We start from the raw sequence: 13,230 nt of genomic DNA, 5'->3' as shown, positions 1-13,230 counted from the left end.
TACTTGGAAGAGGGAAGGGAATGAAAAATGTAGAACCCAGAAAAAACTGGAAGGGAATCCTTGTTATATTCAATAAATACTTTTTTCTATCTAGCTATCCATGGAAACCTTTCTGACCTAAAAGGGATAGAAGGATTCCTAGGTCTAACTCTTTAAGAAGCTTATCAGCTCATTAACAGATAAAGAGAAAAGATTTAGCACATTTATTATTTAAATGCAAATCTCTTTCTAAAGAATCCCTTAAAAACCACTTGTTGGCTTTCCTTTAAGGAAGACTAAACAAATAACCTTATTTATACTATTTATTGACTTAGTAATTCCTTTGTTTTGGGGTGTATAGGGTGCTCAGGGAGGGGTAGTATCTCTGGTATGGAGGGCTTGTTGTGCCCTTCTAGGGCAGCTCTCCAGCCTCTGACCCTCACCTGACACCCAGCTCTCACTTGTGGCTCCCAGTAGCTGCTAACATGCTGCAGCGGCCACACCCCGGGCAACGGCTTCAACAGGCCGGCTAAACCTTGTGAGGGTAGCCATAGGGTTGTAGAGCCCTGGTGAACCAGGGCTTTGCTCACCCAGCATGTGAAGACTGCTTCGGCAGAACAGGTGGAAGAAACCAATAAGAAGGTTCAACGGCTGAGATGGCGACACAGCAAAGCACTGTGGAGTGCTTAGGGTGTGTTGGAGCACAAAAGACTGCATGGCCATCCAATGCAGCTGAGGAAGTCTCCAGGTGTAATGACTTTTCATGCCAATGGACCCAGGCTCCCAACGCGGAGAAAGTAGTACTGTCTCTGTGCATGGACTTTTCCACTTAAATCTCCTTCACGCACAAGTGTCTTTGTGCACACTCATCTACATCACAGATGAAAGCTCCCAAAGACAATCATCATCCTCGGTTATGGAGAGACTACTACTACTACTACTAATTCCTTTGTTTTATCCTAAGAGAAAGATAAACTTTTGGCTCTGTGCTCCAAGCAGAAACCCTTCATGAAGCCCAAATTAATTCAAGATCTCCAGCCCTCAGAAAAGTGAGAAGGGGCTTTGCAGTATTTTCACCTCATTTGTTAGAGAAACATGGACCTCTTCCTTTCTCCTTGTCCTTTGATTGTAACTATGACTGCATTTTGCAACAACAATACCAATAACTACCCCTTCCCTTCCCCTCCAAAAAAGCCACCCGTTAAGAAGCTGGGCTTCTACCTTTAGAAACAAATTCCATTTCAATAAACATGTTAGGCAGTCAAACACTGGTTAAGCACCTCCAATGTGCCAAGCACTGTGCTAAACATTGAAGATACAAAGGCATCTCTACACAAACAGAATCAAAACTTTCTTCCTGCCCTTCCAGAACTTATCTCTTAGTAGAGAAATATAACATGAATGCAGGAAGTCAATACAAAGTACATACAAAATACTACAAAGTAATTCTAAGACATGGAGATCAGGAAAGGATTCTTGAAAGTGTTGGATGGCACCTGAGCAGGGTTCCAAAGGAAGCTAAAGCTTTCTAAGATTCCAAAAATGGGCCATTCTCTGTAAAAAGTCACAGGAACAAGAGAGTGCCTTGTCCAGGGAATAGCAAAGAAGGATGGCCAAATGACCATTCTATGTAAATTAATAAACTATGACTTTTGATAGCTCATTTCAACAAAGAAAAAGTGAGCTTATTGAGTTGTCTCTATCAACAAGGAAGTATCTAGGACAAATCTGAGAGATTTATGAACAAAAAAAAATATCCACTGCCATAGAAGGAACAGAATCTGAATGCAAATTGAAACATCCCATTTTTTACTTTATTTCCTCCATGAACTTTTGTCTAGGGAAATCAATTCATGTCTTCTTTCTCAATATGATGAGCATGGAAATATGTATCATATGACAAAATATCCACAACCTACATCATATTGCCTGCCTTCTTGTGAAAAGGGGAGGAGTGGGAGGGAGAGAGAAAGCATGGATTGAAAAATTTCAGAAAGTAAATGTTTAAAAATTGCATTGACAAGGGGAAAAAAGGTAGGTCTCTTTCTTCCCTGATCAAGTGCATCAGTTTCTGTAAAAGGAATACATCAGAGGTTCTTAACCTGGGATCTATCTGTCAACTGGTTTGTTTCCAATTTAATATTTTTATATATTTTATGTATTATATTTATATTTTTAAAATACATTGTATAGCAGCAGTGCAATGATCCAGGGCAATTCTGAGGGACTTAGGAGAAAGAATGCTATCCATATCCAGAGAAAGAACTGTGGGAGTAGAAATCGAGAAGAAAAACAACTGCTTGTTCACATGGTTTGATGGGGATATGATTGGGGATGTAGACTCGAAATGATCACTCTTATTACAAATATTAATAATATGGAAATAGATCTTGATCAATGATACATGTAAAACCTAGTGGAATTGCAGGTTGGCTACGGGAGTGAGGTGGGAAGGGGAGGGAAAGAACATGAATCATGTAAGCATGGGAAAATATTCTTAATTAAACTTTAATAAAGAAAAAAATAAAAAATAAAAAGGAAAGACTTTAAAAATACATTGTATTAATACTGTATTTCAGTATCAGTTGTTTATTTTGCACTTATATTTTATAATTTTGTGCATTTAATTTTATATTTATATATTTTGTAAAATATGTTATGTATTATTATATAATAGAATAAAATAATAGAATAGAATATTTTTATATGAAATATATATCTTACAACACTATTTTATGCATTTAAAAACGTGATTCTAAGAAGGATCCACTGGCCCTACCAGACTGATTGCTAAATGAGACCTATGACACAAAAAAGGTTTAAATCCATAGAAATATTCACTGACTCAATAACATATATAATGATAATAACAATCCAATGGCATTGTAGAAAGAGACTTCTCCAGAGTAGGGAAAAACAAACCAATAATGACTTCATGATCCCAGGGTGGCTGCTTGATCTCTCAGAGACCCAAGCAACTCTCTTAACAGAATTGCAGAAGAGTTATCTGCCTAGAACAAGGAGTTGCTCATACCAGTGGATCATAGGTTTTGACCAATAAATAAATAAATATGTAAAATGCCTCATGAATCTTAAGACTGTTTATAAATGCCTCTCCTTTATTCTCTCTAATAAACTAGTGAAGTAGATAGTATAAATTTTCAGATTCAATTTAATAATCATTTCTTAAGCACTTACTATTGCAAAACACCACAGTCTGCACTGAGGATGCAAAGATTAAAACAACAGAATCCTTGAAATCAAGGCACTTTCATTCCACTTTAGGGAAATGATCATACAGTGGTTAAGTAGCCTGCCCATCAGCACATAACTATTAAATGATTTAGGGCTTATGGCTAAGTGTTCTAACACCAAATACTGCAATTTTCCCACCACCCCAAATCTGTATCCCTCTTCCCTCCACATTTTCCCTGTTGCTTCTTTACAAATTAAATCTGGCCACACATCCAGGTTTTCCAAAGTTGGAGTTGTAACTTAAAGAAATGTTCAGGGCAACTAGGTGACTCAATACAAAGAGAGCCAGGCCTGGAGATGGGAGTTCTTGGGTTCAAATGAACCTTGAACATATCCCAGCTGTGACCCTGGGCAAGTCACTTAATTCTCATTACCTCCCTTACAGCTCTTCTCCCTTAGAACCAAAACTTAGTATTGATTCTAAGACAGAAGATAAGTATTTAAAAAAAACTTTAAAGAATATTTAATGATTATTCACCTCAATTTATTATGAAATAAAAATAAAATAATTTGTATTTTTTTTAATTCAGTATGTTTCTAGTATAAGGGCAGTTATCTGGCATAATAGATAAAACACTAAGTCAAGAGTCAGGAAGACTCATCTTCCTGAATTCAAGTCCAGCCTCAAACACAGCTGGGTGACTCTTGGCAAGTCACTTAACACTGTTTGCCTCAATTTCCTGATCTGTAAAATGAACTAGAGAAGGAAATGGCAAACCACTCACACATTTAAAAAAACCCTTACCAAAAAAAAAAAAAAAAAACCTTACCTTCTGTCTTGGAACCAATACTATGTATTGGTTCCAAGGCAGAAGAGAGGTAAAAGCTAGGCAATGGGGGTTAAGTGACTTGTCCAGGGTCACACAGCTAGGACATATCTAAGTCTAGATTTGAACCTAGGACCTCCTATCTCCAGGCCTTATTCTTTCTATTGAACTACCCAGCTGCCCCCACACTAGTATCTTTTGCCAGTAAAATCCCGAATGGGGTTATAGAGTTGGATATGACTGAACAATAGGGACTCCAGGGGAAACAAAAGAAATCTAAGAAGCCTCAACTATTTGAGAACTATGGTAGTGAATAAGAAGCCACCCTTGTTGTCCAGAAGAGGTGTGTTCAACTGCTACTTCTGACACAAAGTACCTTGGAGGAGTTGTTTGTTTTTTTAAACTTCTCAGCACCCAAGATAGCTCCTTAAATTGCCCATGGATTGCTACACTATCTAAGTGAAGGAAGTACTCAATACCTCTCCAAAGTTACAGTTAAATAAATCAGTAACGTTTCCAAATTATTTTATCATTTCCTTTGGAACCTACATATTACGTAATATACTCTAAAAAGAAAATTCTTGCCATCAAAGACCTTGGCGCTGTCAAAAAAGCTTAGTACCATACACCAGTAATGATTTATCAGTGGAAATGACATTAAATAAGAGGCATTACCATCTACTTTGCTGCTACACACAAAGGATCATGGGACTTTTCCATCTGACTTGCAGCTAAAGCCTTCCATGTGTGTTGTCTCCCCCACTAAAATGTTAGCTCCTTGAGAGCTGTCTTAGTTTGATATTTGTCCCTCTGGTACTTAGCACATTTCCTGGCACATTTTTGGTCATTACTTAGTTGTTTCAGTCATGTCCTAATCTCATAGAAAGTGCTCAATAAATGTTGATAATAAATATTCATTTATTCATTCATGTTTGATATGTGCAGTAGACAGTAGACTATTTATTTGTTCTTTTTACAGATACATTAGATTTGGTTCAGTTTATTAATATCACTTCTACATGGACTGTAAGCCCTATCAAGTTGAACATTTCTCCCTGAAGGGCCTAGCCCAGGACCCTAACAACTAGGGCTATCCAGAAGTAGAATAGAAGGTAATGAGTATCTCTTCATCAAAGATTTTCAAGGAGTGTCTGCACATTGGCAAATAGGTTGAAAAGAGGACTTCTGTTTAGGTCTATGTCAAGCAAGCAATTGTGTGTGCAGCCTTGATTAATTCCCAGTGCTGTGCCTGGCTCTGTCCTAGGTGCTGGGCATACAAAGTAACATAGGAAACAGCCTTTTCTTCAAGTACTTGAAATTCTTTTGTGAGAAACAAAATATAATTTAAAATATGTGGCTTGTGAGAGCTCTTCCAACTCTTATGTACCATGAAACAGCTTCATGTTATTAGCTATTTGGTGTTGCCTCCTAGATATGAATGGTAGAGCCAAGCCTACAAAGCCCCAAAAGGTGACTGCACTGACATTGTATGTATATACTTGTTTGTAGTGTTAAGGTGAGTTCAGAGAATGTCTACTCCAAGCCCATGAAGACTTCCCCTGGTAAAATGGACAGATGAAAACAATTCATTCCAGTGGCCATGAATGCAGCTGAGGCAGGCACTGTGGGGCATTTAGAGCTGGGTCAGACATCAAAGAAACCAATTCCACTGCATCCTGGGTCATGGACAGTCACCCTGACTTGTCTGGCCACTGGGCTTTGATGGCTTTGGAAGAGGAAATGCGGCTGAAGACTTTGTGCAACTCTGCCTCACTTCAATCTAATTTATGCATAAGTCAAAACTTCACTTTATGATGTCATTAATCCTATCTGAAAACAGATGGCAAACAACAATACTTGCTTATACTTTTTACACATAGGATATTTTTTCTTAAGATTCCAAAGAGCTCCTTGGAACATGTAAAGAGATTGTTTTCATTTTTTAAATAAATCAGAACAAGAGAAGTCAACTTTGTTGGGCAGGGTAACAGTGCAGCTGGAAGTCATGACTCTCATACTATATAAAGGTTCTTAGTCTAATGTTCTCGACTCAAAAGAACCCAGAAGAGTACAACCAACAAACAGGCCAGTTGCCCTTAAAGAGAAAAAAGTTACCAATGAAACCCAAAAATGTGATGATTCCTAGCCTGGAGGCAGTCATTCTTCTAAGTCTGGGTCCTACTGCCACCAAGGAACAACCTCAAGCAAATCCACTAATTCATTAACTATAAAGTGATTGGGATGATAATGCAGAATAAGGAAGTTGTAAGGAATAATCTAAGAAATATATGCAAAGAGGAAATACTACTCCAAGTAAAAGGATATGTGGAAAGAAGTTCCACCATATTATTTAATAAATAATATTTAAAGAGATGGTACTCAACTGGGTTTGGAGAAAAGAAAACCTAACTGTGCTCAAATGTAGCCCAACACTCTCACTAGATGTGTGACTTTCAGTAAGACATCTGATGCCTCTGAGCCTCAGTTTCTTTCTATGTAAAATGGGCAAAATAACAGCACCTACCTCCCAGGGTGGTTTGGAGACTATGAGACAATAATAAAAAGGGTTTTTTTGTGCAAAACTTAAAGCTCTATAGAATTGCTAGCTTAATGAGAGATTACAATTTTAGTAATTTAGGAAAAAATATCAGAAATTCCTCACTGATTCCCTTAATACCTAGGAAGAAAACGTAATAAGTAGCAAAGAATACAGAATATTCGATCTTGATACTAAAAACTTGTTGCAGGTTGAGGGGGAAATAGAAAGGACTGTTGACTTGAAACCCTGATAAACTATCTAAAAGCCTAAAGTTCACTTCTGGGGGGAGAGAGGGAAGATGGAGTCTTTAAGTTCACTGAAATTGCTAGAGTTCTGCCAGAAAGAATTGTAGCCTCAGTGTTGCATGTAAGACCAATTTACTTGAGTAATAGTCACTAAAATGACATTACTGTGTCACATACTGGTTTTTAGTGCCTAGAATACCAGAGCATTTTTACTTCTGGATATGGTCTCGGGTGATCAGTGAATTTGAACAGAAGGCAAAGAGAAGTTAAAAGACAGGAAAGCAAAGAGGGTCAGTCATTGGAGCATTTTTTTAAATGAACAGAAGAGAACAACAGAAGGTAAACCAGAAGGAGGCACAAACAGGACAGCTTTGAAAGTTACATGTTGAATTTATGAAATATTTTATTTTTTAAATTTTATTTAATTAGTTAATTTAAAATATTTTTTCCATGGTTACAAGATTCACATTCTTTCCTTCCCCTCCCAACAATCCCCTCCTATAGCTGACATGCAATTCCACTGGGTTTTACATGTGTCATTGATCAAGACCTATTTCCATATTATTGATATTTGCACTAGGGTGATCACATAGAGTCCAATCATATCCCCATCAACCCATGTTATCAAGCAGTTGTTGTTTTTCTGTGTTTCTACTCCCACAGTTCTTCCTCTGAATGTGAATAGCATGCTTTCTCATAAGTCCCTCTGAATTGTTCTGGATCATTGCATTGCTACTAGTAGAGAAGTCTATTACATTTGATTGTACCACAGTGTATCAGTCTCTGTGTATAATGTTCTCCTGGTTCTGCTCCTTTCACTCTGCATCAATTCCTGGAGTTCATTCCAGTTCACATGGAATTCCTCCAGTTCATTATTTCTTTGAGCACAATAGTATTCCATCACCAACAAATACCACAATTTGTTCAACCATTCCCCAATTGGAGGGCATCCCCTCATTTTCTAATTTTTTGCCACCACAAAGAGCATAGCTATGAATATTCTTTTACAGTTCTTTCTCCTTATTATCTCTTTGGAGTACAAACCCAGCAGTGCTATGGCTGGATTAAAGGGCAGATAGTCTTTTAGTGCCCTTTGGGAATAGTTCCAAATTACCTTCCAGAATGGCTGGATCAGTTCACAACTCCACCAGTAATGAATGCATCAATGTCCCAGTTTTACCACATCCCCTCCAACATTTAGTACTTGCCTCTGCTATCATGTTAAGCCAATCTGCTAGGTGTGAGGACATACATCAGAGTTGTTTTGATTTGCATATCTCTGATTATAAGAGCTTTAGAACACTTTTTTCATATGTTTATTACTAGTTTTTATTTCTTTATCTGAAAATTGCCTATTCAGGTCCCTTGCCCATTTATCAATTGGGGAATGGCTTGATTTTTTGTAAAATTTATTTAGCTCCTTATAAATTTGAGAAATTAGACCTTTGTCAGAGGTTTTTGTTATAAAGATTTTTTCCCAATTTGTTGCTTCCCTTCTCATTTTGATTACATTGATTTTGTTTGTACAAAAAACTTTTAAATTTAATATAATCAAAATTATTTATTTTACATTTTGTAATTTGTTCTAACTCTTGCTTGGTCTTAAAAATCTTTCCTTTCCTAAAGATCTGACAAGTATACTGTTCTGTGTTCACCTAATTTACCTATAGTTTCCTTCTTTATATTCAAGTCATTCACCCATTCTGAGTTTATCTTGTACAATGTGAGATGTTGATCTAAACCTAATCTCTCCCATGCTGTTTTCCAATTTTCCCAGCAGTTTTTGTCAAATAGTGGATTTTTGTCCCAAAAGCTGGGATCTTTGGGTTTATCATAGATGGTCTTGCTGAGGTCACTTATGCCAAGTCTATTCCACTAAAGAAGTAAATTAGTTTTGGTAGGATTGTCATTTTTATTATGTTAGCTTGTCCTACCCCTGAGCAGTTAATGTTTTTCTGATCATTTAGATCTTGTTTTATTTGTGTGGAAAGTGTTTTGTAGTTGTGTTCATATAGTTCCTGTGTTTGTCTTGGCAGGTAGATTCCTAAGTATTTTATATTGTCTAGGGTGATTTTAAATGGAATTTCTCTTTCTAATTCATGATGCTGAGATGTGTTAGAGATATATAGAAATGCTGATGACTTATGTGGGTTTATTTTGTATCCTGCAACTTTGCTAAAGTTGTTGATTGTTTCCACTAACTTTTTAGTTGATTCTCCAGGATTCTTTAAGTAGACCATCATATCATCTGCAAAGACTGATAGCTTGGTCTCCTCATTAATTATTTTAATACCTTCAATTTCTTTTTCTTCTCTAATTTCTACTGCTAGTGTTTCTAGTACAATGTTGAATAGTAGAGGTGATAATGGGCACCTTATTTCACTCCTAATCTTAGTGGGAAGGCTTCTAGTTTATCCCCATTGCAGATGATGTTGGCTGATGGTTTCAGATATATACTGGTTATTATTCTTAGGAAAGGCCCTTCTATTCCTATACTTTCTAGTGTTATATTTTGTCAAAGGCTTTTTCGGCATCTATTGAGATAATCATGTGGTTTTTGTTAGTTTGCTTGTTGATATGGTCAATTATGTGGATGGTTTTCCTAATATTGAACCATCCTTGCATTCCTGGTATAAATCCCACCTGATCATAATGAATAACCCTCATGATCATTTGCTGGAGTCTTTTTGCTAGTATTCTATTTAAGATTTTTGCATCTATGTTCATTAAGAAGATTGGTCTATAATTTTCTTTCTCTGTTTTTGACCTGCCTGGCTTTGGAATCAGTACCATATTTGTGTCATAAAAAGAATTTGGTAGAACTCCTTTGCTTATTCTGTCAAATAGTTTGTATAGTATAGGGATTAGTTGTTCTTTGAATGTTTGATAGAATTCATTTGTGAATCTATCTGGTCCTGGGGATTTTTCTTAGGGAGTTCTTTGATGACTTCTTCAATTTCTTTTTCTGATATAGGGTTATTTAGGTATTCTATTTCTTCTTCTGTTAATGCAGGCAATTTATATTTTTGTAAATATTCACCCATATCACCTAGATTGCCATATTTATTGCCATATAATTGGGCATAATAGTTTTTAATGATTGCCTTAATTTCCTCTTCATTAGAAGTAAGGTCTCTCTTTTTATCTTGGATACTGTTAATTTGGTTTTCTTCTTTTCTTTTTTTATTAGATTGACCAGTACTTTGTCTATTTTATTTGTTTTTTCAAAATACCAGCTTCTAGTCTTATTTATTATGAATTTACAAAACATTTTAAAAGAAAAGCAAATTATGTCTTTATTGGAGATTCATAGCCTCATACATAACACTTTTTTCTATTCTACCTTATATAAAGAAATGCTCATTTCATTCAGTTAAGTTACAATTTTAAAAATAAAATATTTTTTAAAAAGAGTTCTGTGTTTACTGGCAGGAGAGGATAGATTTGAAGCCACTTAACCAACTGGAGAACACTGTGTAAATTGCTCTGAATTTGGAGTCAAGAAGATAGGGACTGGATTTGTGATTTCACTGATACAGTGAACTCCTGGGGAAGGAAACTCTAAAACTTAGAAGGACCAAAATGAAAATCCTAGCCCTGCCACTTCCTTTGCTCCCTGTATGTCCTTAGACAAATCACTGAATTTATTTAGGTCATAATCTCTCTTATCTATAAAGTGATCATTTAGACTATATGATTTCTAACAGCTTATTGCTTGATTGATTCCATGAATGAGTATTGCTTCTCAGTGACAACACTGTGCTAAGTGCTTTACAAAGACTCTTTGAGCCTCACAACAAACCTGGGAAATAGATGCTATTATTATTCTCAGTTTATGAAGACACTGAGGCAGTCAGGGGTTAAGTGACCACTAATAGGCATTTGAGATAGATTTGAACTCATATCTTCCAGACTCTAGATCCAATACTCTATCACTGTGATATCTAGCTGTCTCTAGGCCCAAAAAGGTTCACAGTACCTGCCAAAACATAGTAGTAGTAGTAGTCTCTCGGTAACTGAGGATGATGATTATCTTTCTGTGTTTTCATCTATGATAGATGAGTGTGCACAAAAACACTTGTGCATGAAGGAGATTTAAGTGGAAGTCGATGCACAGAGACAGTCCCACTCTCTCTCGGCGTTGGAAGCCTGGGTCCAGTGGCACAAAAAGTCATTACATCTGGAGACTTCCTCAGCTGCATTGGATGGCCATGCTGTCTTTTGTGCTCCAACACGCCCTAAGCACTCCACAGTGCTTTGCTGCGTCGCCATCTCAGCCGTTGAACTTTCTTGTTGGTTTCTTCTGCCTGTTCAGCCGAAGCAGGCTTCACATGCTGGGAGAGCAAAGCTCTGGTTCACCAGGGGTCGACGACCCGATGGCTACCCTCACAAGGTTTAGCCGGCCTGTGGAAGCCATTGCCCGGGGTGTGGCCGCTGCCGCATGCTAGCAGCTACTGGGAGCCACAAGTGAGAGCTGGGTGTCAGGTGAGGGTCAGAGGCTGGAGAGCTGCCCTAGGAGGGCACGACAAGCCCTCCATACCCAAGATACTACCCCTCCCTGAGCATCTCATACCCCCCTGCCAAAATATACATTTTTTGTATTCTCTCTGAGGAAAGAAGCAAGAGCTGACCTGCACTTAATTCATGAACTTGAAGTCCTTAGCCCAAAGTGTCCACAATTAGAGCAGTGATAGTCTCTGTCCTGTTCAAACTACATCTGAAGTATTCTATTTAGGTCTGGGTGCCATAGTTTAACAAGAACCTGTAAGTTGGAGAACATCTGGAGGAGAGGAAACAACTTGGAGTCCATATCAAATAAGAATCAGGTGAAGAAACTTTGGATGTTTAACTGGGAAAAGAGAAAACTTAAGGGAAAGCAGGACATCAGCCTTCAAATATTTGAAGGAATATCTTGTGTAAGATCCATGTTCCTTATGCTACCAAACTCTAGAGCAGAAATGGGAGCAATGAGTAAAATGTAGAATTTAGGTTTGATATCAGGAAATCTGGGCAAATTTTAACTTCCTAACAATTGTGGCTGTCTCAGGAGTTGGTAAGCTATTTCTCCCTGGAGGTCTTCAAGCAAAAAACATTATCAGGTTTTATGTGGAGAAGATACTCTTCAAGAATGAATTAGACCAGAGGACTCCAAGGTCCTTCCCAACTCTGAGAGTCTATGTATTAAAGGCAGGAAGGAAACTACAGGGTATACATTGCTGGTTAAATACAGCCACTTCTCATGTAAGGTAAGTGGACCATTCCACAGAACTCTGTCTCCTCTTTCTGGGAATGCCAGGCCTCACCCTTTCTGAGGTTCCACAGTCCCCCCACAGCCAAGTGTAGCTTCAGTGCCTGGGGATCCTGCAACTCAAGGTTTTTAAGCAACTGGAGCAGAAATTTCAAGGCAAAAGGGGGTTAAATGACCTGCCCAGAGTCATTCAGCTAGGAAATGTCCAATGTCATATTTGAACCCAGGACCTCTCATCTCTAGACCTGGCTCTCAGTCCTCTGAGCCACTTAGTTACCCTCTTACATAGTTCTTTAAAGTTTGCAAAGTGCTTCACATATATCACTTGGATTGATCTTCTTTATCATTCTCATTTGACAGCTGAGGAAATTAAGGCCAGCAGAGGTTGAGATTTGCCCAGAGTCACATAAGTGTTTTAGTCAGGATTTGCACTTAGCTTTTCCTGACCCCAAACCTGGCAATTCATCTACTAAGCCTCTTAAATAGAATGGAAGCTTCTTGTGGGCAAGGACCTCTATTTTTGTCTTTTTATCCCCATAGTTTCTGGAATCTAATAGGTATCTAATAAACACTTGCTATGTGAATGATTAATTGTTCCTTTGGTAAGTCATTTAACCTTTTGGGATACAATGGGGATAATAATGCTTGTCTAGCTCCCTCCCTCTTCCCAGGGTTTTGTTTCTCCAAATGTAAAATGAAGGAGAAAAACCAGGAGTGGTACATTACATGATCTGTAAGGCTCCTTCAGACTCCCAAACTCCATGAGTTCTAAGATCCTCAAATCGCAGGTATCATATTAAGATTTAGATCTTAGCATTTCCTCAGTTCAGTCATTCCATGCAGAGATAGAAATGTACATTTTAGGCTCCTGGGCCTGTTAACTTTGCATGAATAGACCTATAAGCCCAAGGAATTTTCTTCCTTCTTTTCTAAGGGCTGTAGAAGAACCTAGTCAACTTACTTTTTTGTTCTCTATCAAACTCTCACAAGTCAGATAAGTGGTTCTATTCCAAGCCAGGTAGATCCATATTCAAATGCTCCCTCAGATACCTACTAAGTTGTCTGGCTTTGAGCAAGTCAATTAATCTGTTTCCTCTTTCAAAAAATGGTGAGAAATTAATTGGACATCCCTTATAGGATTGTTTCAAGAATTAAGTGAAATAATAGATTTAAAGCTCTTTGCAACCTTAAAACATC

Source organism: Monodelphis domestica, chromosome 6, assembly GCF_027887165.1.
Source record: "Monodelphis domestica isolate mMonDom1 chromosome 6, mMonDom1.pri, whole genome shotgun sequence".
Lineage (NCBI taxonomy): Eukaryota > Metazoa > Chordata > Mammalia > Didelphimorphia > Didelphidae > Monodelphis > Monodelphis domestica.
The sequence above is the reverse complement of the archived record's forward strand: the minus strand, read 5'-3'. Positions refer to the sequence as shown.